The 27,104-nt window shown below is 41.0% G+C and overlaps 1 pseudogene; it reads left to right on the top strand.

Moving 5' to 3' along the window:
- The first annotated feature begins 804 nt into the window (after positions 1 to 804).
- Positions 805 to 27,104, top strand: part of LOC110515999 — a 36,292-nt pseudogene continuing 9,992 nt past the window's right edge.

The raw sequence follows: 27,104 nt of genomic DNA, 5'->3' as shown, positions 1-27,104 counted from the left end.
CTGAGTTTGAAGGTAGGCCTTGAAATACATCCACAGGTACACCTCCAATTGACTCAAATTATGTCAATTAGCCTATCAGAAGCTTCTAAATCCATGACATCATTTTCTGGAATTTTCCAAGCTGTTTAAATGCACAGTCAACTTAGTGTATGTAAACTTCTGACCCACTGGAAATGTGATACAGTGAATTATAAGTTGGAACAATGACTTGTGTCATGCACAAAGTAGATGTCCTAACCGACTTTCCAAAACTGGTGGAGTAGTTGAAATCGAGTTTTAATGACTCCAACCTAAGTGTATGTAAACTTCTGACTACAACTGTAGGTGAAGTAATCCCGTATCGTATAGGCCTACACATACAATTATCATATCCCACTAGTTATACAGTTGCACCAGATCAAGCAATCTTGAATAAATGAATATGTGGCGGGTAGCCTGGCAGTTAAGAGTGTTGGGCCAGTAACTGAAAGGTTGCTGGTTCAAAACCCTGAGCTGACTAGGTGTAAAATCTCTCAATGTGCCCTTGAGAAATACACGTAACCCTAAATGCTCTTGTAAATCGCTCTGGATAAGAGCATCTACTAAATGACTAAAATGTAAATGTATGCTCAATTGCATCAAGCATTCAACATTTTAAAAGGCATGAAAGTCATAAATAACCACAAATACATAGTAGATATGATGATATCGAAATCTTGAGAACATCAGCAAAGACCCCACAGATAACATCAGTGACGTGTAGCTCGTATGGGGCTTCCTTGACAGCGCAAATCGAATCAATCACTAGTCTACGCGACTCCGCCCATAAAAGAATGAATGAAACGGTAGACGGGGATACCGGTAGGATATATTCGTGACATCAATGTTAGTCCATTTTAACTTCAAATTAATTAATTGTCCTGAAGCATGCAAGAGGAAACGGGCGACATGGCCAGGCCTGTTGATCCAGGGCATTTCTCAACATGCGAAGCCCGGTTGGACAAGCACATTGCGGGACTTTGCAGTGTCGATTTCCCGGTAGCTGTGGTTCTTCCAGCCGGTGGCAGTGGAGAAAGAACGGGGATATTGACACCCAAACAGTTCTGCACGTTTCTCAACAGACTTCTGATAAGCTACACAATTCAAACTTTCGAGAGGTAACACTTGAAGTGTCGAATGTTTGCATGCAAAAACATATCTGTCCCGTTTGGAATACTGTAGTTTTATGGTCCTGCCCCTTAACCTTGTCACTGCACAAGACAGTGGCCACATGTAAACAAACCATTTCACTGGGGTGCCAAGCTTTTTTATGTTATCGTTGAATAAATGTGAGGTTTTGTAATGTCTCAAATTATCCCATTCAAAAGATCTTTACTGAATCCATCAGGTCACACATTACAATTTTGAGTCTTTCTACAACGTCCAAAATAGCCTACTTGTTCTTTATACTACCATGTATTTTTGTTTCAATGTGACCATTTCATTGGAATTCTGTTGAAATAATGTATGCAAATAATTGCACCCGAATGTGTTATGTATGGTAATATAACAAGTCATGACACAAGTAATGAAACAAATATACTCAACAAGAATGATATGTTCTAACCACAGTGCGAAAGCTGTTGACTTATGACTAGACATAATGTTTCTTTGACAGAGTGCCATGGATCCAAAGCATCGTTGTGGTGGTTGCCAAGGAGAGCTTAGATTTGATGATGGACATTATCCACGCTTCCACCACAGAAATGTCCTAGTGGTACATGGCGGATCTACTCGCCACAGATCTATATTCAATGGGGTTGGGCCCTCAGTGAGTGAGAGGGTGGTACGGCCCACGTCAAACCAAAGGTGGTCATCATTCATGATGCAGTGCGTCCCTTTGTGGAAGAAGACTTCCTCCTGAAGATAACAATGGCTGCATGGCTGCCAAAGAGCAAGGGGTTTGTACATATTCAAAGTCCTCTATCTCTTCCACCGCGACACAGTCAGTGAGGCTCAGACGGAGCGATTCATTGCTCTCAACTGTAGCCATGTGTACCTACTGTAAGCCATGACAAATGTAAACCACATTGGCTGATATTAGTGGCTAAGGAAGACACTGATTTGTTTAGATGGTGATTCATATTTACATTTTACTAGCTGTGACATGATATTGTTGAAGGCTGGTCACAAAAGTGAGAAGTGAGAGCAGGAGCTCTTTGACATTGGGGCTGACATTTTGTGTGTGTGTGTGTGTGAGTGTGAGTGAGTGACTGACTCTCAAAGCCGGCAGTCTGGTCTTCATTAACGTGCCAGTATCCCCGATCGTGATTAAATGTCAGTCTTCTCCGAAGAGCATGAGATTAATTTTGATTTTAACAACATGTGTAACACACATAACACATGTTTGCTTTCATTCCATTTGCAAGTCATTTTGTCCCCACTACCTCATTGACCATACTTGTTCTTGGCACAATGGGGATTTTCATCCTCAATCACGTCATGGTCACAAGAAAATAGGATCTCAGGAATGTTGTTTAAAAAGCATTGTATGCACAAGCTGTTGTTTAGCTAGTATTTATTGTTGTTATCCAGCCATGGCTAGAACAATTGTGGTAAGCCTCAAGACACAATAGCATCGGAACCATTTGATACATTATGGATTGATGTGTGTATTTGCCATAAAGAATAAGGAAGAATGACATATTCTGTTCCGTTTATTATTTTGCAGGCTGCTGGGGCTATCCGACCTCTGGTTTCCACAGTGATTGCTACCACATTGGAGGGCTACTTGGACCATTCTCTGGAGAGAACCAAGTACAGAGCCAGTGAGATGCCCCAGGGATTCATCTATGATGTCATCTACCAGGCTTATCAGAGGGTAGGTACTTCTAGGCAGCTCTTGTACACAAAACATTACTTGTAGTCTACCCAAGGTCCAGTCAATAAAAACTGGTAGCCCGATTTTGGGGCTATGTAAAAAATGCATAGCCCCGTGAACCCAGCCTGATCTCACGAAAACTCACATTCTGTTTCAATTAAACAGAAAGTGAATGCATCAGTCAGTCTGTTTGACCTGGCTAAAAATGACTATGTTTACCGTGCACATTTGAATTAGGGATGTGACTGATATAACAACCAACTATTGAATGATTTTCTTAAATGGAAATATGCCAACAAGGATGCACCTTGAAACAAAGTCCAAACCAAGCCTTGTACAGTAGTTAGTTCTCACGTTTAGATAATGATTTTGTGAAGTTGTCTCCACTTCCGGTCAGGGAAATAGAGAACCTTAGATGTCTGCAAAATGTTTCCAAATCGAGCACTAGTCATGTCCTGCAGGTTTTGAATGTTCCCTCTCAATGTCAAATAATTGCTTTAAAAGATCCCTTGAATCACATAAAATGACAGTCTGAGAGAGATTTATGCTTAAGAAATAATTAATCCCAGCAATGCGACTAGATGACAAAAGACTTTATGATTCTCATACATCACACCAAGTCTTTACAGTCGTCCATTGTTCACCAGATGTGCTCGAACCTGCAGGGTTTCAAGCTGAAGAGATTGTGGTGTGGGTGCCATCATTTTCACTATGGCATGGTTATGTCTGGGAAAGAAATGACACATTAATATACTTTGGCACTGTGCAGCCTATCACTCCATCAAACAACAGGAAAAGACCTCTTGGCTTGGCAAAGGTAACTTAAAAATAACATTGAAGTAACGTGGTTACTATAGGTCTAACTGTCTGTCATATTTTTTAATTTACATGTGAGACGATTTGAACATCCAAGAATACTTGCGAAATAATAATGGAAATAATTTCACCTTGGGGTGATATCTCACAAAACTAGAACAAAAAAACAACATGATTTTGGGGATTTTCACAGCATTTAATCATAGAAGGGTCCTTTGGAGGAATGTTTGTTGACATATATTTGACATTTTTTAAGTATAATTCATATGAAGCTTTACGTCTTGCTCTGTACTATGAGTAGTATTTTGATTTCAATAACAATTTTCTTACAATAATTTATGAAAATGTATCAAATATAAACATGAACGGTGTTTGGATTTGTTACTTGGAAAACCACTCGATTACATATCATCTATTATATTCTCTTTATTTGGCTTTTTTTTTACGCCATCCATTCAGCACGAAGCTCCACTATATGCCTATCCGATGAGCGAAGGTGTAGATTTTCCTTTGGTACTTTTTGCCGTAGTTTACTCGATTTCGTTTGACTTAAATACTGTAGGTCCTTGATGATAAGTAATCCCTTTGATTATATGCCTTTCATGTCAATGCATTATTATGTGTAGGATTCATCTGACATAGTTTGCATTTGCGCCCCGGTCAATTCATGTGCCGGTTATTTGAATCTTGCGATCGGCATTTGAAGTCGGCCTTGTTTTGATTTGATAGCCGGTATTTAATGGCTTTAATATGTAGGCTATGTATCTTTTCGTAAAGCTGCCAGAATGTTTTTGGACAATATCCGTTTGATGTGTTAGATTTACCAAGACATCATTTCGTTGTGATAAAAGGCACATTTTTGAATTGCATTCATCAGATTTTGATTGTTTATATGGAAATTGTGTTAGAACATATTCAATATTTATGTTTTATCGTAATGAGTATAAATGTCTCTTTCACACGTATTTGTGGAACAATTCCATATAGGGTGAGTGTTGGTTAAATGGGACACAGACAAAAGTAGGACTCTTAAGCTTTGTAATAGATATCTTTAAATATGTACAATAACATAATCAACAATCAATACCCATCAAATATTGATGATAAACAATGGGTTCAATGGGTATGACATCATCATTGTGGGTGTGGCATCCCGTGGAATAACAGAGGCATAATGGTAAGTAAAATGACAGTGTTCTGAGGTAAATCATGTTAAGGTTATAAAACATGAAGGAAGGATATTCACTGTCTCATTACAACATATTTTGTAATGGGATGTGATTGAGAATCAAAATGACTGTAAGTGGTTTTTGTACTACAGTACTCTCACCTTTTTAAAATATTACAATTTTGGCAGTTTCCCATTATTTGTACAATAATTATTTTACCAGGTAAGTTGACTGAGAACACATTGTCATTTACAGCAACGACCTGGGGAATAGTTACAGGGTATGAATGAGCCAATTGGAAGCCGGGGATAATTAGGTGGCCATGATGAGGTCCAGATTGGGAATTTGGCCAGAATGCCGAGGGTTAACACCCCTGCTCTTACGATGAGTGCCATGGGATCTTTAGTGACCACAGAGAGTCAGGACACCTGTTTAACGTCCCATCCAAAAGAAGGCACCCTACACAGGGCAATGTCCCCAATCACTGCCCTGGGGCAAGGGATATTTTTGTTGTTGTTGTTGACCCGTGTAAAGAGTGCCTTGTACTGGCCCTCCAACAGTGCTTCCAGCATAATCTGGTCTCCCACCCAGGGACCAACCAGGACCAACTCTGTGTATCAGAGGCAAGCCAGCAGTGGGATTCAGGGTGGTATGCTGCTGCCAATTGCCTACTGTCAAACTGGGAGACCCTGTTACTTTAAAACTGACACTCCCCTAGGTCATTTTAATGGAGAAATACCATTTTGAAATATATGTTTCCTTAACAGATATCCATTTTCTTAATAGGATCAAATGTTCCATTTAATTTTCCTTAATTCTGCTATCGGCTAGCTTGCTAGCGGAAGCTAGCATAGCTTCATTTTACTTGGAAATATATGACCTCACCAACATTAAAAACCTTAGCTATCTATGTACATAACCATACAAGAATACTGCCTTCAGAAAGTGTTCACACCCCTTGACCCTTTTCAAATTTTGTTGTGTCACTGGCCAAGACAATTCCTCATATTGTCAAAGTGGAATAATGTTTTTTGAATTGTTTACAAATAAATAGAAAATAAAAAGCTGAAATGTCTTTTCAATAAGTATTAAACCCCTTTGTCATGGCAAGCCTAAATAAGTTCATAAGTAAAAATGTGAATAAAACATGGACTCACTCTGTGTGCAATAATAGTGTTTAACAATTTTCTGTAAGGTCCCTCAGTCGAGCAGTGAATTTCAAACATAGATTCAACCACAACCACTTTGCCTTGCAAAGAAGGGAACCTATTGGAAGATGGGAAATTTTGTTATAAAAAGCAGACATTGAATATCCCTCTGAGCATGGTGAAGTTATTAACTTACACTTTGGAGGGTGTATCAATACGCCCAGTCACGACACAAATACTTCCTAGCTCAAAAACTCAATTTTTAGCCCAGTTTCTGGAGAGGAAGGAAACTGCTCAGGGATTTCAACATCAGGCCAGTGGTGACTTTAAAACAGTTACATAGTTTAATGGTTGTGATAGGAGAAAACTGAGGATGGATCAACAACATTCTCCATCTCTTCATTCAAAGACTCAATCATGGACACTCTTACTGACAGTTGTGGCTGCTTTGCATGATGTATTGTCTCTACCCTCTTGCCTTTGTGCTGTTGTCTGTACCCAATAATGTTTGTACCCTGTTTCGCACTGCTACCATGTTGTGCTGCTACCATGTTTTTGTCATGTGGTGTTGCTACCATGCTGTGTTGTCATGTGTTGCTGCCATGCTATGTTGTTGTCTTAGGTCTCTCTTTATGTAGTGTTGTGGTATCTTTTCTTGTTGTGAAATGTGTTTTGTCCTCTATATATACACTGCTCAAAAAAATAAAGGGAACACTAAAATAACACATCCTAGATCTGAATGAATGAAATATTCTTATTAAATACTTTTTGTCTTTACATAGTTGAATGTGCTGACAACAAAATCACACAAAAATTATCAATGGAAATCAAATTTATCAACCCATGGAGGTCTGGATTTGGAGTCACACTCAAAATTAAAGTGGAAAACCACACTACAGGCTGATCCAAATTTGATGTAATGTCCTTAAAACAAGTCAAAATGAGGCTCAGTAGTGTGTGTGGCCTCCACGTGCCTGTATGACCTCCCTACAACGCCTGGGCATGCTCCTGATGAGGTGGCGGATGGTCTCCTGAGGGATCTCCTCCCAGACCTGGACTAAAGCATCCGCCAACTCCTGGACAGTCTGTGGTGCAATGTGGCGTTGGTGGATGGAGCGAGACATGATGTCCCAGATGTGCTCAATTGGATTAAGGTCTGGGGAACGGGCGGGCCAGTCCATAGCATCAATGCCTTCCTCTTGCAGGAACTGCTGACACACTCCAGCCACATGAGGTCTAGCATTGTCTTGCATTAGGAGGAACCCAGGGCCAACCGCACCAGGATATGGTCTCACAAGGGGTCTGAGGATCTCATCTTGGTACCTAATGGCAGTCAGGCTACCTCTGGCGAGCACATGGAGGGCTGTGCGGCCCCCCAAAGAAATGCCACCCCACACAATGACTGACCCACCGCCAAACCGGTCATGCTGGAGGATGTTGCAGGCAGCAGAACGTTCTCCACGGCATCTCCAGACTCTGTCACGTCTGTCACGTGCTCAGTGTGAACCTGCTTTCATCTGTGAAGAGCACAGGGCGCCAGTGGCGAATTTGCCAATCTTGGTGTTCTCTGGCAAATGCCAAACGTCCTGCACGGTGTTGGGCTGTTAGCACAACCACTACCTGTGGACGTCGGGCCCTCATACCACCCTCATGGAGTCTGTTTCTGAGCGTTTGAGCAGACACATGCACATTTGTGGCCTGCTGGAGGTCATTTTGCAGGGCTCTGGCAGTGTTCCTCCTGTTGCTCCTTGCACAAAGGCGGAGGTAGCGATCCTGCTGCTGGGTTGTTGCCCTCCTACGGCCTCCTCCACGTCTCCTGATGTACTGGCCTGTCTCCTGGCAGCGCCTCCATGCTTTGGACACTACGCTGACAGACACAGCAAACCTTCTTGCCACAGCTCGCATTGATGTGCCATTCTGGATGAGCTGCACTACCTGAGCCACTTGTGTGGGTTGTAGACTCCGTCTCATGCTACCACTAGAGTGAAAGAACTGCCAGCATTTAAAAGTGACCAAAACATCAGCCAGGAAGCATAGGAACTGAGAAGTGGTCTGTGGTCACCACCTGCAGAACCACTCCTTTATTGGGGGTGTCTTGCTAATTGCCTATAATTTCCACCTGTTGTCTATTCCATTTGCACAACAGCATGTGAAATTTATTGTCAATCAGTGTTGCTTCCTAAGTGGACAGTTTGATTTCACAGAAGTGTCATTGACTTGGAGTTACATTGTGTTGTTTAAGTGTTCCCTTTATTTTTTTGAGCAGTGTGTGTATATATATATATATATATATATATATATATATATATATATATATATATATTATATATATATATATATAAAAAAAAATGTTTTATCCCAGCCCCCATCCCCACAGGAGGCATTTTGGTAGGTAGTCATTGTAAATAAGAATTAGTTCTTAACTGACTTTCCTAGTTAAATAAAGGTTTTTAAAAAACTAATTTAAATAATAATTGTAATTACTCCACAATACTAACCTAATTGACAGAGTGAAAATGAGGAAGCCTGTACAGAATAAAACATTTTCCAAAACATGCATCCTGTTTGAAACAAGGCACTAAATGTATGCTGAAAAAAATTGGCAAAGCAAATCACTTTTTGTCCTGAATACAAAGTGTTATGTTTGGGGAAAATCCAATACAACATATTACTGAGTACTTTCTATATGGCTGCATCATGTTATGGGTATGCTTCTAATCTTTAAGGACTCGGGAGTTTTTCAGGTTAAAAAATAAACGTAATGGAGCTTAGCACAGGCAAAATCCTGGAGGAAAATCTTGTTCAGTATACTTTCCACCAGACACTGGGAGATAAATTCACCTTTCAGCAGGACAGTAACCTAAAACACAAGGCCAAATCTTCACTGGAGTTGCTTACCGAGAAGACAGTAAATGTTCTTGAGTGGCCCAGTTACAGTTTTGATTTAAATCTGCTTGAAAATAAATGGCAAGACTTGAAAATGGTTGTCTAGCAATGATCATCAACCAATTTGACAGAGCTTGAAGAATTTTGATAAGAATAATGGGCAAATGTTGCACAACCCAGGTGTCGAAAGCTCTTTAGAGACTTAGGCAGAAAGACTCACAGCTGTAAGCTATTCCAAAGGGGATTCTAACGTGTTGACTCATGGGGTTGAGTACTTATCTAATCAAAATATATTAGTGCTTTATTTTTCATATTTTCTTTTACAAATGTTAGAATTTTCCCCCCACTTTGACATTGCAGAGTATTTCGTGTAGATCATTAATTATTAATGTTCCACAAAAATACCTAGTGATTTTAATACATTTAATTTATCACAAATATATATTATTCATGTACCCTCTCAATTATCCTTCTATACAATAAATAATTAAGTGTCCCACTTTGCCAATCAAGGTGGCCCAATTTGCCAGTATTGGATGCGTTACTTGAAAAAGTACTATTATAGTATTACAATATTTGAACACAGTAACTTGTTATATTATTCCATTACTGATACAAGTAATACATTACTGTAATGCGGTACTTTTGTAACGCATTACCCCCAACACTGAAAATGTTTTGATTTGCTATATTTTTCAATTTATTGTTGAACATAATATACTCTGTGGGCATCTCAAAGTTCCAGAGTGGGATCTCTTCTACTGTTAAAGTTATGATCCAATTTGTAAGCATTACGAACAGTGATTGTGAAAATCGATTCAAAACAGTTGCCCTCTGCTGGTGATTTGCAGGATGTGCAATGATACAAGTTAAAGGAGGGCTGTGATTGGTTACATTGCCTACTATGACAATTTCTCTGTATAAAATTGTCCATAACATCAAAACTAGCAGAGATCCCACTTTGGAACTTTGATATGCCTGTAGAGTATACTATATTCAACAATATATTGAAACATTTGCCATATCAAAAAGGGTATGTTTTCAATATTCATGTTTCTATTTTTAAATATCCATACATTAATGTAAGAAAATCATCATTGAAATCAAAATGTTACTTATATTACAGAGCAAGTGGCAAAGCTTCATATGAAAACATTTTTCTTTGTAGCACCTACAGATGAAACGTTCTAACGTCTTAAAGGAGGCCTGGGTAAGGCCATAATGTCACAAATGTGCCAACTTCAATTCATTATTTCTCAATTGTGCTTTATGATACAAATGTCAAATATGTCAATAATCCTTCCTCCAATGGACCCTTCTATGGATTAAATGTTGGGAAAATCTCCCAAATCATCTTCTTTTTTTTTTAACCTAGATTCGTCAGGAATCACCCCTTTGACCAAAATCATAAATGTGTGGATTCTTATCTTAAAATGTAGGCTTATAACTTTTACATTGTAAGATTTTCTGTCTATCACAAATCCGTCACTGCAAAAATTCACCATATTTATATTTCAACCAGCCCAGATACTTCAGAGCTCTGTTATTTGAACCTTGGGTCGATTTAGATGATGATGCAGTACCAGTGTTTTGAAGGACGTAGGAAGCCTTGACGAAGAGCCGAAGTACGGGTCCAATTGGAGCCCCATTTGTCTGCAGTTATATTGGTTCCTGGCACCTACGAATTTTAGATTACCAGGGAGCCCTGTTGGTTTTGGCTTTGACTCTGAAAATGAGAGCACAATTCACTATGCAAGTGAAGTGGAGTGTCAAGGAAGTCAAGTAGCATTTCACTGACAATTAAGACAAATTTGTTGTGATGTAAGTGTATTTGTGAGAACCAGAGACCCTGGCGCGATGGCGAGTGCCCCACCCCCTCTCCACTTGTGTCCATCGAAGTTGGGGAAGTGTAAGGTGTCTGTCAAGTTGGCACTGTAGGACATATTCTGCATGAGCCTCACTTTTGTAGTTTGACATGCATTGAGCCTGGCAGAACTCTGGTCTGAAAAGACAAAGGGGAGACACGCTATCCTTGTCCCCAGTGCACGCCTTTGTACTGGGAGAGAATTCTACAGGTTCGATTACCACAGGACGCAGTCATATTTCTCCTTCAGTTCCAGGGTCCTGAGAAAAAGGTCCTCTCTTTTATAACCCTGATAAAATATTGCCCGCATATTATCTCAGGTAGCATGAGTTAGCCTTTGATTTAGCCTTTGTAGTCCACACACAGTATCTTAAAAGCCATGAGCTCATCGCTTATATCACTTTTTCAATGCAATGCGATCTACAGCGCCGGCAATCTGATTCCAATGTGTTCTCACTGCACTGGGCCAAAGTGTTATGAACTCAACTTTCCTCTGATTTGGGGTGGCAGGTAGCCTAGTGGTTAAGAGCGTTGGGCCAATAACCGAAAGGTCACTGGTTAGAATCCCCGAGCCGACTAGGTGAAAAATATGTTTAGATGTAACTATGGTTGATGTGAGTTTGTGAGCTATCCTCTTTTGTTTGTCCCCAGAAGACTTTCTCAACTCTGTTTATGAAATAGGAACTAACTCAGTTTGTTGTGCATCGTCAACAATCCCACGTCTCTTGTGTCCTGTCCTCATAGTGCAGCGAGTCGGACTTTGAGTTTGGCACAGAGTGCCTTCATCTGGCTCTGCAGTACTGCGGCACCAATGCCAAGCTCATCGAGGGCCCGCCAACCTTGTGGAAGGTGAGCAAGCCTGGGACACTGGAACTCAGTTTGGGACAATGCCTTTAAGCCTAAATTAGGCCATTGTCGTAGCTCTAGCTGTATTCTTATTACTAGTTTGTTATACAGGGACAAGTACAGATCTGAATTTATACATTGTCTATTGTATTTAATACTACTTGATATGATGACTGAAAGTAAAGTTTTTTTAATGGTTTTTATAGCATTGAAATAAGCCAGTAATGGGGTAAGGCCTATGAATCTAAATATATTTGCACTAAAATGAACAATGCTTTTTAGAACAGGTTTGATGCTAGCATGTTGTGAAACTAGGTTTATTTCTACTGTAGGTGACCTACAAAGGAGATTTGGCTGCAGCAGAGTTCATTGTCAAAGGTATGTATGTATCTGTATACATTTTTATACACAACTTTGTCATTGTACTGTTTTTGTTTGTACTTTATCATCACTTTATCATTGTACTGTTTTTAAGTGCAATATTTCCATGATCGTTGTTTATCTCGACAGTAAAGCCACGTACATTATAGACCTAATGTACGTTAGCACTATTTTCTATACCACATAAGTGACGAAAAGGCGTTTTGTCCTGTGTGAGACAATGCCAGTTCAGAATGGAATAGAGTGTAGATGAGAAATAAAATAGTATTTTATTGTTCTCCCAGGAAGATATTCTACGAAGTCTTGTTTTTAAGTTTGTCAGAAAGTAAGGGAGGGTGTTTGCAGTCTGTGATGTGAATGCCATCTATACAAGTCAGGGCAGGGTAGAGCCATCATGTTCTCTGCACAGTCAGGGAAACATCCATAAAGTCATCAGTCCTACTCTTTACCTCTGTATGCACCTGGGCCGTCCAACTGGATTATGACATATTTGAGCATAGTAATTATACCAAGAGAGCTTTGTGTGTGAATGAATTCATTGTTAGTGTGTGTTGGGAGCATATGCAAGAATACATCTTCATTCATGTGTGTGCGTGTGTCTTTGGCACATCACTTCCCCACGTAAATCAAGTTGAATTGCGAGTGCTGCTGATTTCAATGAATTCTCGCTATGTTTAAAGATGATTATCATTGCTTAGTAATGGAGATTTGCAGCAAAAGTGGTTAAAGTACACTTTCTTTTTCAGAGACTCTCTCCCAGTCGGCCTGTGTTGTCACAGGTGAGTCTGCACAGGCTACAGAGCTGGCCAACGCTCTGCAGAGGCGCATGAGCGCTTTGGACATGGTATGGTGATAATTATGACGATGATTACAATTACAATGTTTGTGAGATTTTACATGCGATCATCACATTGATGTTTCTTTCACCCCTCCAACAACACCCCTCTCCCAGACCATGTGAGCTCCGCTTGGGTGGGCCCCGGTTAGACTTGCCATCTGCTGTTAGACCTATAATGGAGCTTGTCTGAAGGCTTCCAAACCCTCCTCCCCCCATCCCCCCTCTGCCTCTCCACCACTCCACCTCCCCGGCATGACGGAAAGCAGATGGCAGTCATATAGTTCATGCCATGGGAATTATCTGATTAATTGAGTGTTCAGCGATGACTCTTCACTACCGCCCATCATGTTGAAGGGCAACCAGTGTCCCCATACCGTCCCCGTATGACATATCTCCCGTTCATTCTCAGTCATGGTGAAGGGGTCACAGGTTGCCATATTGTCCCCACAAATCACATTGCACTTCTCCATTCTCATGAATTATATAACAGACATTCCCGGCCTCCTACCATACCGTCCCCACATCGCCGTCGAGTCTCTTCCTTCCTGCGTATATCGAAAAGTATATGCATCCTCCCTCTGTAGTTGACAACAGAGGGGGGAAATGCATGGCGGATGAAGTGTGTTGGTGATACAGGGAGAGCACAGACACACCGACAGCTCATCCTCCTGTGAAGCAGTGCCAATCCCTTCATCAGGCAGTACGCGTCAAACAGGCAGCGGATCTAGCTGTCGTGGTGCTAGGCAGACCCCTGAGATGTATGGGATCCTAGGAACCTAAGGCTTTGGCTCTGATTGGAACCATCGTTCCTTGCACACGGGTGCCCGGTGGGGTTGTGTTGCGGTGCACGCGTCTGGGACCAGATACATCCTTCCCAGGGGTTCGAGGGAGATGAAAGGAGAGGAAACGGAGGAGTTAGCTTTGTGATCAGTGCCATTAATGAATCTAATACAGGGGATAAGGGAGGTAGAGCCTGAGCTGGAGCTTGGAGGCGAGCACACAGTGTGGTGTGTGTGCAGGTGGAGGATTTGGCTGCGTGTGTGTTATTGTGGGGAGAATATGATTAGGGGGTTCTCATAGCAGGATGAATATGGACGTGATCCCATAATCATAGTGGAAGATGCATATTAATACAATTTCATGTTTATTTTGTAATATATTATAAACAATGTTCTTGTTAGCACTTTTATTTCTTGTTCTGTACATAATGTTGGTCAAATATTATTATTATTTTCTTTTTTTTAGGTTTTTAGTTTTTCTTTGTTGCCACAATAACCCCAGATCACTTGTCCTTTATCAGACATTCCCCAGACCGTTCAAACAAACAGCTTTCTTCACCATTCAGAATTTTTTATTTAATAAGTAAACCTATTAGTGCCACATTTATTTCAGTGTCTTGAGACAAAGGAATTGGAATTTTACCACAAAAACATAATTCTGACATTACAGTAGAGCTGCCACTGAAACATCTGCATGTTTTTTTTTACATTTAGGCTCTGAGTCCATTTGTGTCGGAGCCCAATCTAATAGACATTAGTGTCATGATAGGAAGGGAGGATCTGATGAAGGGAGAACACCTCCATCCCCTCCTTATCTTTAACATTTTGAGCTTGGTATAAGATAGTATTTCATATTCACTCAAGATTAAGTACAATCTTGGAACACATGAATTATATCCCTCCTTTTTCAAAAATATGAACCTTGACCTACTAGATATTTAGTCATGGACACAGCCAGATAGATGAACAGCTAGGTCGGGACAAAGCTCACTGAACTACACTTTGAGCACTATTATTCAAATCATGTCTATCCTTTCTCTTTGTCTAAGTTCCCCGGCATTTCGAACAAGCAACTCATAGTTTGAAAAAGTAATAGGTAACGCTTTATTTTATAGCCTGTTTTAAGCTGGGACTTGGTATTTCTAAGGTCTTTACTAGGAAACAATGTTGGTAACATCTTACTGAATTGAAACTCATAGTTAGGGCAGTTCTCTTTTTTTCCTCTGGCAGCCTGGAACTTGATTTCTGTCTCGGTCACGGAATCTCTGGTGTGTCTTGTACTTGGTCTTTGACCTCCTGTCTCCTTGGCTCTCCCAGACAGACTTCTTGAACAAACATCCCATTCCAGAATTTCATGCCCAACTAACCTTGTTTAAATCATGTCAGAAAAGATCATCTCGCAAATCTACATTTCTGACTGATGCTTTTCCCTCAGAACCCACAAGCAACTTATCTTTCTGGATCAAATAACGCTCCACATGTTTCCCGTAACCATTTCATATTTCTAATTGTCGTTGTTATTCTAAACGGTTCAAAGTCAGTGACAAACACAGAGCGTGGATGTTTGTTTCTGTGTTTATTTCCTCTTGTGTATGAAATGTTGGACAGGACCAGGGAAGAATTACTGGGAAAACAGAAGAGATGAACATGAAATGGACACACTGACTGTAGCATGTTGTACAGCTTAATTTCATTTGTATTCAAGGGCTAAATTCGTTGAAAGATACTCAGCTAAAACGTGGTTACAATTACAGTGAACAAAAATGCTTTTACTATTTTGGACTGTGCTGAATTTTGATTCGATTTACAGTGTAATGTCATTTAACTTGGCTCATCTGCAATTCTGTCCCCAGGCTTCTTTGTACGTTTTATCATTCTGCCAGCTCGGAGAGACAAAGAGAACCCAGCAGTGGTTCCTTGTCTCTTTCATTTGTTCTAATGAGCAATCCAGCCATGGAGAGAATTTAGCTTATGATCAATGGTGTTCAACTCTAGTCCTGGAGCTACGTAATGTATGCTGGTTTTGTCCTTGCTTTCTAATCAGGGACTCATTTATTATTGGGTAACCAGGTGTGTGGACTGAGACTCTCCGGTTGAAATGAATTGATGAAGTGCCAGGGAGAAATTAATTCCTGCATGGAAAACCCTCTTGGATTGTAGTTGAGCTCCCCTACATTCCAATATAATTTAACAGCACTAACTAACATCACAATTTGGTTTATTTCACATTTTAATAAAGGATTTCTGCAAAATGTTTCTTTGTCTCTTTCTTCGAGGAGGTGGATATGATCTCAGACTTGATAAGGAGACGATCTCTGTCAAAAGAGTGGAGCTTTATTCGAGTTTCTGTAAGTTCACACTTCAGGAGTTTAGGAAAACAGAATATAAGTAAGCCTGTTTAAACACTATGAAAATGGTTTATGTTATTGCCAATTAGTAAATGTTTTGCTGTTCAGATAGCCAACTCAACTATTCCACTCTTTTCTGACAATTGCTTTTAATTTGTATCCATACGTGAACAGTTCTTGCTTGCCTACAGATGGAAAAACGCTGAGTGCGTTGGAGGAGGGAGACCGAGCACTCCTGCATCCAGTGGTCATTAGTTGGGTGAGTTGAGTTCACATGGGGATAAATGTGTGAATAGAGCCTCATACTGGTGATTGGGGACACTGCCCTGTGTAGGGTGCCGTCTTTCCGGTGGGACGTTAAACGGGTGTCCTGACACTCTGAGGTCATTAAAGATCCCATGGCACTTATCGTAAGAGTAGGGGTGTTAACCCCGGTGTCTTGGCTAAATTCCCAATCTGGCCCTCAAACCATCACGGTCACCTAATAATCCCCAGTTTACATTTGGTTCATTCATCCCCCTCCTCTCCCCTGTAACTATTCTCCAGGTCGTTGCTGTAAATGAGAACGTGTTCTCAGTCAACTTACCTGGTAAAATAACAGAAAAAAATATGAATTCACAGTTGCCTTACCAACACTCTTGTTCTGGTACTGGAAATTAGACTCTCTTCAGTTCTCTATGCTTGGGGCTCTTTGCCCCTTCCTGATCACTTTGCTTGTTGTGAGTTGGCCCTGTTGCTTTAAGGAAGGACTGTAAGCTTGCGAAGGCCATGGAACCCTCTGATGTTTGGGTATCCCAGTAGCAATCGCATACATTCAGAACAAGGTGAGTTAGCAGTGTTAACAGAGAACATTGTGTATATGGGTGTTGTCTGTGCTTAGTGGACTTAGTGGACGTTTATCATGGCTCAATCAGGTTTCCCACACTGTGAATGAACTTGTGTTGGGTGTTTTCTAAAGCACACGTCTGGCCCGGGCAAGCTCTAGTTTCCTCAAGGTACATGTACTACATGGCCAGCTAACCTTTTTCCACTTGTAAAATGTTCACTTTGCAGTCTACCTCTGGTCCCTCCGACGAAACGATGTTGCTGTTTAGAAACCCTATACCCCCCCCCTGAGAGCACTTCACTCCTTTCACTTACCGTTTGGCTCGGTTCAGATGTCAATATCAACCACAGAGCAACATTAACTCATGACAGCTCAAGTAGAACCCCCCGCGATATAATCTAATTGGAACCCAAAATAAATATTTACGGTATGAAGGTCCTATTGACTTTTTGTGATTTTACCTTTTCACCCCGGCAACAGCACAACTGCCAAAACAAAGTGAGGGGAAAAAGGTGCACTGGGCTTGGGGAAGTTGCATTCTGTTTTTTCTCTAAGCAAGTCTTTACATCTTCAAAACAACTCAGTTTTAATCATTGCAAATGCCATACAGGATAACTTGATTAAACCGCCTGCCTTGATTTGTGTTGTAAGGCCTTGTTAGGTCTTCAGTGAATCTCTGTGCATGCAAGTACACACACACACACACACACACACACGCACACACACACACACACACGCACACACACACACACACACACATACACACACACACACACACACACACACACACACACACACACACACACACACACACACACACACACACACACAAACAGCTCCTCTCCGGTGGTGTGGAGCTAGGTTCCAGGCTGCATTAGGGTGGGAGCATCGCTCTCCACCACACCAGAGTAAATGCATCTGTGTCTGAGTTTTCCCCACAGCTCTTACTGTGGACCAGATGCCCTTTTTCCCAGGTAGAGAACCCTAGGACTCCCTAGATCCAGCACCTTATTAAAAATACATTTACTCCCGGCCTAAGTCGATTTCATGGCAGCTTAAGAATGTCCTACATTGAACATCAGCATCATGGGAAGGCTTAAATCCAAACAGAGTTAGCGAGGTGGGAGCTGAATTCAAAACAAGAGTTGCCTCACAGAGCGATCTCAGAATTTCCCCGTCTTAAGTGAGGACGCAAAATCAACAGTGAAGGATATCTGGGTGGCGTTAGATGGCACACGTTGTTCTTTCTTGAGGACATAGTCCATCGTTTCCCAAACTCGGTTCTCGAGAACCCAAGGGTTGCACATTTTTGTTTTTACCCTAACACTAAACAGCTGATTCAAATGATCAAAAGTGGATGATTAGTTGATTATTTGAATCAGCTGTGTAGTGCTAGGGCAATAAAACAAAATGTGCACCTCTTGGGGTCCAGAGGACCGAGTCTGGGAAACCCTGGCTTAGTCTATTATTAAACAATGACCTAGCAATCAGAATGGGAGATAATCGAGTTTCACAGACAGAGTGTGTGGCAATCGATTCAGTATGTGCCTGGTAATGATCCCGTCTAGACTTAAGCCAAACTGGCACCTTCTACTGCAGCAAAACAAATCAATAATACCATTTATTTGAATTAAAACAGATGTTGATAGATGACAAGTGACTTACTTTACTTATTCAAGAAATACTTGACTTATAGTCATATAATGATGATGTTTATAACAGATTAATTAACACATTTGACATTGAGTTTACAACACAAAAATCCAGTATAAGAAGACATAATTGGAGTGAATTCACCCTGTCGAGCATCAGTCAACAGCCCAATTAGAAATAGACGTTTAGCAGCAGCAGCAGTGTAGACTCACATGCTTTCCCATCCCATGCATGACACACTGTGACTCATCAGTGCTGGTTTATGCTGTCTTAAGGTGGGCCCATCTAGCTACATAAACACTGTGAGGCCTTTCCACCTGAACCAGAGGGATTACTACCCCCAGAGTCCTATCCGACGTGTGTTTACCCCGAACACGACAACACACTCCTCCAACATCCCTCCACAAACGAGGACCTTTAAATAAACATGCTTGTTCAGTCGTAAGCTCGTCTTTCTTAGGAGTGTTTTGAACAATGTGCTTTAATTGATCCAATGGTTTAATCATCCTCTAAGACTCTGTAAGAGATTGTCATTATTGGCAGGAGATGCATGTCTGACTGGGTGTGGCGGGGCTTCTTTTGATAGGTGTATTTGAGCGTGTGGAAGGACGATTCGTCCGCCAGCGAGCCGATGGGAGGAGAGCCGGCGGCCATGATGGAGCCAAGCTCGGAAATATTTTAGTCTATGGGATCCAGCTTTATCACTCATAGGTATGCCCCCTTGTTTTGTTTTTTATGTGTCTGGTCTTACATTCTCCTGGATTTAGAGTCCCCCTGGAATGCACTTTTCAAAAAACCAAACAAAACACAATGAGAACTGTGTAAGTCCTTGTTCCAGAGTCTTGTCTCCTCATGCATTTGGTCTTGAGGCTAATTGTGCTGTCTGTGTTAGATGTTGGATGTGTGTGTGTGTGTGCGTGTGCTTACATGTGTGGGTGGGTGTGTGGATGATTGGTGGGTGGAATATGACCTTTTAACCTTTCCACCCAGACACGGATGTTTTGTTTTTAATAAAAGAAACATGCAGAGGATAAAGATGTCCTCCAAGTGTGAAAAAGCCATGCTACACTTACACACACATTGGTTCAAGTGTTTGCCCTACCGCATACATACCTCAGCTGTGTCTCATGGGAAGGCTCTGCTCTGGATGGTGTTTGAGGTTCCCCATTGGCCTGTCAAAAGTTCACTGCAGTTGTCAGGGTTGATGCGGTTGACGTGAAATGTGTTCCTGTCGGCATTTACATGATTATATGAATGTGAAACCCTCCTAACACTGGATTAGAGATGGCGGGATATGTGTTACTGAAGAGATTGGATTACTGCAGGCTAGTGGCTACGTTGCGCTCACCCACAACAGTAGGTCGCAACAGCTGGAAAGGATACAGAAAAGCCAGATGTTCTCACAATAGAAAAGCCCCCCCCCCCCCCCCCCAAAAAAAAAACAAAAAACAACAACAACATATACTGGTTGTAATCTTGTTTGTGCAACAATTGATATACATGCCAGTGAGCTTTGTGTTTGGACAAATGACAGCTTCCATTTCTTGGCAGCAATAACACATCACAAACCTTGTCAGCATTAGCTAGGAGGAATTCAACCTGAGTAATGAACTGAAGAGGTCCGTCAGTCTTTGACGTCAACGTGTCATCTAATTAAAACAAGGTGCTCTGTATTCTTTACGGGGAAGCATGTGATGCACCTACTTCACATGTGAGTTTGATTGCGCTATCGGATGTTGGGTCTTTGGTCCGCAATTCCCAGCATGCCAGAGTCTTCCACTGACCTATGGAGAGTGATGCTCTTAATTAGTCATTCCTGTTCCAGTTTTATGAGAAAATGCTTATCCTTGTCAGATAGTGGAATAGCCGACTAAGACCTTGCATAAATCACTGTGATAGGTTTTCTGTTATAATGAGGATAATTCTTCTCAGATGGGCTTATTCATTCTTGTCAAAACTCCCTATTTCAGTCCTCCTGGCCTCCAGATATGTACAAATGTATCTATGTTAATGGACATCCACAACTTAAACTCATTGCATCTGTGTTATTTCATTTTCAAATCACCCAAATGGCTGGACAGTATTTAATGAATTGTAATTTAATACAATATCCCAAAGGTACTTAAAAGCCCTGTTCAATCAGACATTGTAACTCCGTGACTGGGGAAACCTAACCAAGATTGCATGTAGAGTTCCTATACTGTAGATGACATAGTGCAAAGAGCAAACCTTAGGTTACCATTGTGTGAAAACAGATTGAAATGTATCAACCTATGACTGTTAGCCAAGCACTCACTGACACACATTGACACTGTAATTATAACAAAAATTGAAAGTCAGTGATTGTTTTTTGTGTGTTTGTCTCTCCAAACGAAATGTTAAATAGCAATATTGTTTTTGGTATGCTAGAATTTCCATGTTGTTTTTGAGATGGAATTCTTTAGTTAGTCTTGTAGAGGGATTCTTGTTGTTAGAACTTGATAAGGATCAGTAAACCCACTCTGGTAAATACAGTTTCAAATATCGTATTGAAAACAGTTGTTCTTATTGTTGGAGACTCGTCTGATTTCCCCTTTGACATCTGTAAGTATAGATTTTGTCATGTTTCATTACCTCGTATGCCAAGACATTTGGCCATTCTATGGGATTGCTGCAATAATTCCACTGTGGGGAACCTAGGGCGAAATCTCACGCAAGAATCTAATCGAATGTGAGGAGATTTGTTATTTTAAACCTTCACTGACTGGAATGAAACACATTATTTTACTAATGATATACAGTACCGGTCAAAAGTTATAGAACTCCTACTCATTCAAGGTTTTTTCTTTATTTTTACTATTTTTCTACATTGTAGAATAATAGTGAAGACATCACAACTATGAAATAACACATATGGAATCATGTAGTAACTAAAGAAGTGTTAAGCAAATCAAATTATTTTTTATATTTTAGATTCTTCAATTAGCCACCCTTAGCTTTGCACACTCTTGGCATTCTCTCAACCAGTTTCATCTGGAATGCTTTTCCAACAGTCTTGAAGGAGTTCCCACATGCTGAGCACTTGTTGGCTGCTTTTCCTTCACTCTGCGGACCGACTCATCACAAACCATCTCAATTTGGTTGAGGTCGGGTCATCTGAAGCAGCACTCCGTCACTCTCCTTCTTGGTAAAATAGCCCTTACACAGCCTGGAGGTGTGTTGGGTCATGTCCTGTTGAAAAACAAATGATAGTCCCACTAAGCCCAAACAAGATGGGACAGCGTATCACTGCAGAATGCTGTGGTAGCCATGCTGGTTAAGTGTGCCTTGAATTCTAAATAAATCACAGACAGTATCCCCAACAAAACACCCCCACACCATAACACCACCTTCTCCATGCTTTACGGTGGAAAATACACGTGTGAAGATCATCCATTCACCCACATCGAACCAAAAATCTAAAATTTGAACTCCAGACCAAAGGACAAATTTCCACCAGTCTAATGTCCATTGCTCGTGTTTCTTGGCCCAAGCAAGTCTCTTCTTCTTATTGGTGTCCTTTAGTAGCGGTTTCTTTGCAGCAATTCAACCATGAAGGCCTGATTCACACAGTCTGCTCTGAACAGTTGATGTTGAAATGTGTATGTTACTTAAACTCTGTGAAGCATTTATTTGGGCTGCAATTTCTGAGGTGCAGTTAACTCTAATGAACTTATTCTCTGCAGCAGAAGTAACTCTGGGTCTTCCATTCCTGTGGTGGTCCTCATGAGAGCCGGTTTCATCATAGCGCTTTTGCGACTGCACTTGAAGAAACTTTCTAAGTTCTTGAAATTTTCCATATTGACTGACCTTCATTTCTTAAAGTAATGATGGACTATCGTTTCTCTTTACTTATTTGAGCTGCTCTTGCCAATATGGACTTGGTCTCAAATGCATTATGAAGGAAAGAAATTCCACAAATTAACTTTTAAGAAGGCACACCTGTTAATTGAATTGCATTCCAGGTCATGAAGCTTGTTGAGAGAATGCCAAGAGTGTGCAAAGCTGTCATCAAGGCAAATCTGGTAGTGTAGTGTCCCCCCATTAGTGTCCCCTAATGCAGCAAGAGGAAGTTGCAAGCAAAATTACCTGTTGGTGTCTGGTGATAGTGGAGTACATTTTCAGTATTGCACCATTGTATACTCGTATACTCTGCAACCTGAATGCAATGTAATATATTTATCAGGACCAGTAATGGACTGGTTTAACTGATACCTTACTGAGAGACAATGTTTTGTTGTATTAGGAGACTATGGCTTTGATATTACATGCGGGGCCCCGCAGGGATCTATTCTTGGCCCCTTGCATTTCTCCATAGTCTCCCCCCCAAACTAAATGTTGTTGTTGTTTCAGGATTATTACTGGCTGGTTGTATTCTCTGTTTTTGCTCAGTATCGACTTGGTCCTTAGAGGGGAAGAAGGAGAAATATAATGTAGTCTATGTTAGGACTGGGTGGTATACCATATTTTTTTGGCACGGACTGGTTTGGGTTTTTACTTTACCTTCTATAACCGTATTTGAATGTTTGGTTTGTTAAATGTGATACTCCGTGTGTAACGTCCATTTGTATAGTTTACTTGAGTCATCCCACCGCTCTCACTCTCCATGCCGCTTTCCACATAGACCTAGTCCCACCCCGTCACTCAAGGAGCACATTTGTTGTTGCTTGACCAGGAGACACTTTCGTTCTGTCTGCATAGTCAATGCAGCACATGCAACAATGATGTTGTTTCCACTTTGATCTTAATATAAATCCACAAGTGGTCTATAATTACAATATTAGTTTGTGTTTCTTACATCTGCCAACAGCTAGTTTGTATTTTCTTAGCAAGTTAAGCTAAATCGTGTTAGCCACTAATGCTAATCGCTAGTTAGGTGGCTAGCTAATAAAAGTACTGAGTCAGAGCAAATGTAGCTAGCTAATACAGTCTGATACCAGTGCTGGTGGAGGCCTAAATCAGCATGTTGTTTGTGCAACAGTATCTTCTAAATCAAAGAGGAATAGGCTAAGCATGAATATGTTAGGTACATGAATAAAGATTTAATGTAGCCAAAGATTATTGGGTCCCCTAGGAAACACTGAACATCACTTTGGTTCCTACCCTGTCACAATAACTCTTCCGTGGTATTTTCATTTGTTGTCATGTCAAACAACACTGTATTCAAAGTGCACATTATTATTTATATTCTAACTATAGAATTAGAATAAACATTCTATTTCCATGATTCCAAAAGTTCACCCAAGTATTTTGATCTAATTCGCAATTGCAACATTTGGTTAAAAATAAGGCCTAGTATTTTTGCCCATATCGTGGCAGTGTGGAAATGATCTCAAATGAGTGCAGGAAAGGCAGAAATTGATGGAAATGCAGGAAATTATTTGAGGTTGAAGTTGAATTGAACAGTATAAAACAATCAGACTGGAGAAAGACCCTTTGAAATAATGTAGAATATGTGTGTTGCCACCCTAGGATCACGCACTACTCTTAAAGCAAATTTAGGACTTTTATTAATCAAAAATAAATACCGTCAAAAATGTGAAAAATACCATGATATGATATTTTGGCCATATCGCCCAGCCCTAGTCTGTGCATGAGTTAATGTGACCCCAAGATGACCTGCTTAACAGCATACAGCTCTTGTTCCTCCTTAAATTTTTTCACTTGGTCACTTGGTGTTAAATGAATGGTTGTTGTCAACCACAGTAAGTAGGGATGAACTTAATGGAGATAATTGAAATGCTTCTGTTATGTATCATACGGGGGAATACAAGACACACCCTGAAGTCTGTACAGGATAATGGAGAACTGAATGTCTGGGGTTGAGTTATATTTATCTACAGTAGAATGGATTGCCACATAAGTACACTTTTGCACATGTTAATAGCAACTTTCGTAGTATTTTAGCTATACAGATGAATAAATGCATGCCATTTTAAGTTTTTCAAAATTATGAATTTCTTCATCCCCAACTCATTGGCCTTCAGAAAATGTATTTTTGGACCCAAAGTTGATCTACTGAAAGGAGCCATAACTGTGGTTTCATGTTATTCAAGGCAACACCCACAGCTGGAACGCAGCGTGGCAGAACCATTCCTGTTTACCTAAGGTAAAGATTTCTCCCAAGCTGAACAAATGGAGTCATGGACAATGAACTGCCGCCTTTGTGGAAAGATCTGTGATCAAAGCCCCTCCACAGACCTGTTGCGATGGTGTTATTCAACCTGACCAAAGATGCACACCTGACATGTGTGCCATGATGTGTGAACACTGAACACTCAGACCATTTAAGCCGTTGGCTGAAGTTGTCGGTGGTGAGAGTTGGGAGACGCTCTAGTGCAGTAAACCAATCTTACGGTGTGAAAACTATGATCGTATCCCCTATCAATGGCTGCCGCGGCGATAGGAAGTGTCACCGGATCCCCCCCAGTCCAGGGTCCTGGCAACCTGTCACAGCATGAAAAGAGGGTTGTCACAGTGATATATGGGCGCTCTAATCCCTGCAGTGAGAGCCCTGATGTTTACCCTCCCCGCGTTTCCTTCTCCTCAAAGATCCCAGACCAGGAATACCTTAAACCTGAGAAGAGATTAGCCTCTGGAAAAGAAGGAAAAAAGAAAGAAAAACGAGAGTAAGAAAAAGGGAACGCTTTATAGTTCTATTCTCTTCCCTGTTTAGGTCCACCGTCGGCATGGCAGGCAGGCGAAACTGTACACCCTTCTCATAGTCTTACCTGGATGTGCACCCTCGCCGAGGTCACAGGGGATCATGGGAGAGCAGGGACGACCACCGCCACTGCGGTCTCGGGCACGCTCCCAATCACTCTCAACCACAGCTCAGCAGTTTTCCTGGGATAAGATGCCACGTGTATTTGTGTGAACTAATATGGGTTATAGACCTTGAGTAGCGCACCCTTCAAGAGTACTTCCATATGGGGTGGCAGGTAGCCGATCTGATAAGGTGAAAAATCTGTCAATCTGCCCTTGAGCAAGGCACTTAATCGCTTCATACCCAAATTGCTCCAGGGTCGCCGTGAATAATGGCTGAACCCTGGCCGTGACCCCACTCTATGAAGGTGTCTCAGGAGGAGTTGGGAAATGCAAAAAACACATTTCCATTTCAAACCTCACACTGGTACAGGTTACCTACTTGTACATGCAGTGAAACAGGACAGATGTAAGCACTATTTTACCTTTGTTAGAGAAGGACTGACACGGTGAAAATACAAGGAATGATGTAAACTGGAATTAAAACAGTAATTCAAATACATGTGAATAGTTCGCTCTGTTGATTTGAAATCTGTCATGTACCAGGGTTTGGAAGAAGTGTACTGTATAATTTGAGGCACTGCATAGGAAAAGTGCACGGCTGAACGAACCATAGATAAAGTGAATCAAGTGCTTGCAAAAACTCAACCCTAATGTGAAAGCTGTTTTGTGTTACTTCAATAACATATCCGACAGCGCTGACAGATTTGGCCAGTCTTCTGTAGATCTTCTAATGGTTAGCATCAGATTTATGTTCCAATATGCAGCCGTTCATTCACAGTATTTTCCCCTGTCATAAGCCTAATTAGTTATCTTTGTTTTCTCATAATGATGCCTGTTACTGTTATGGTGGAGCCCTGTGGAAACCGAGATAAGAAACCCCCTGGTTGAGTCTCAAATAGCACCCTTTCCTCTATATAGTGCACTACTTTTGAACCAGGGCCCATAGGGCCTTGGGAAGATGTGGACCCAGGCGACTTGCAGGATATCAAGCTTGATCTTTTGTGCCCAGAGTGCACCAGATGTGTGTCGGTATGTGTGAAACTCAACCGCAGGAGTTTGGCTGGGGAGGACTTAGACATACCAAAAGCACTGTTTACTCAGCTTTGATTTGGTCGATTAAAAAGACCAGCAATGGGTTCTCTCACTCTGTGATAAGACTTGACTTAGACTTTACATGTCCCAATCAGGGAAACGGCATTCCAACTGCGGGAACTATTATGAACAAAAGGATATGTTCTTATAGTGGATTAATACATTCCAGGTCTCTCTTAATTAGTTTGTAAACATATACTCAGGCAAAGAACTCCAAAGTGTATTCATATGTGAATTTATTTTACCGCTTTGTGTACTGTGACCACCCACAGTATTGACCACCCACAGTATTGACCACCCACATTATTTGCGGGTAGAGTTAACACGTCTTTATTTTTATTTCACCTTTATTTAACCAGGTAGGCCAGTTGAGAACACGTTCTCATTTACAACTGCGACCTGGCCAAGATAAAGCAAAGCAGTGCGACAAAAACAACAGAGTTACACACAAACGTACAGTCAATAACATCATAGAAACATCTATGTACAGTGTGTGCAAATAAAGTAAGGAGTTAAGGCAATAAATAGGCCAATAGTGGCGAAGTAATTACAATTTAGCAATTTACATTGGAGTGATATATGTGCAGATGATGATGTGCCAGTAGAAATACTGGTGTGCAAAAGAGCAGAAAAACAAATTTGGGGATGAGTTAGGTAGTTGGTTGGATGGATGGGCTATTTACAGAGTGGCTGTGTGTAACGGCTGTCGTGGGAAGAAGGTGAGGACCAAAGCGCAGCATGGTATGTGTTCATGTTGATATCTATTTAAACTCAGAACACTAAACAAAATAACGAAGAGAAAGAAACGAAACCGAAACAGTTCTGTAAGGTGC

This window comes from Oncorhynchus mykiss, chromosome 3 (assembly GCF_013265735.2).
Source record: "Oncorhynchus mykiss isolate Arlee chromosome 3, USDA_OmykA_1.1, whole genome shotgun sequence".
Lineage (NCBI taxonomy): Eukaryota > Metazoa > Chordata > Actinopteri > Salmoniformes > Salmonidae > Oncorhynchus > Oncorhynchus mykiss.
This window is presented reverse-complemented; position numbering and strand designations above follow the sequence as displayed.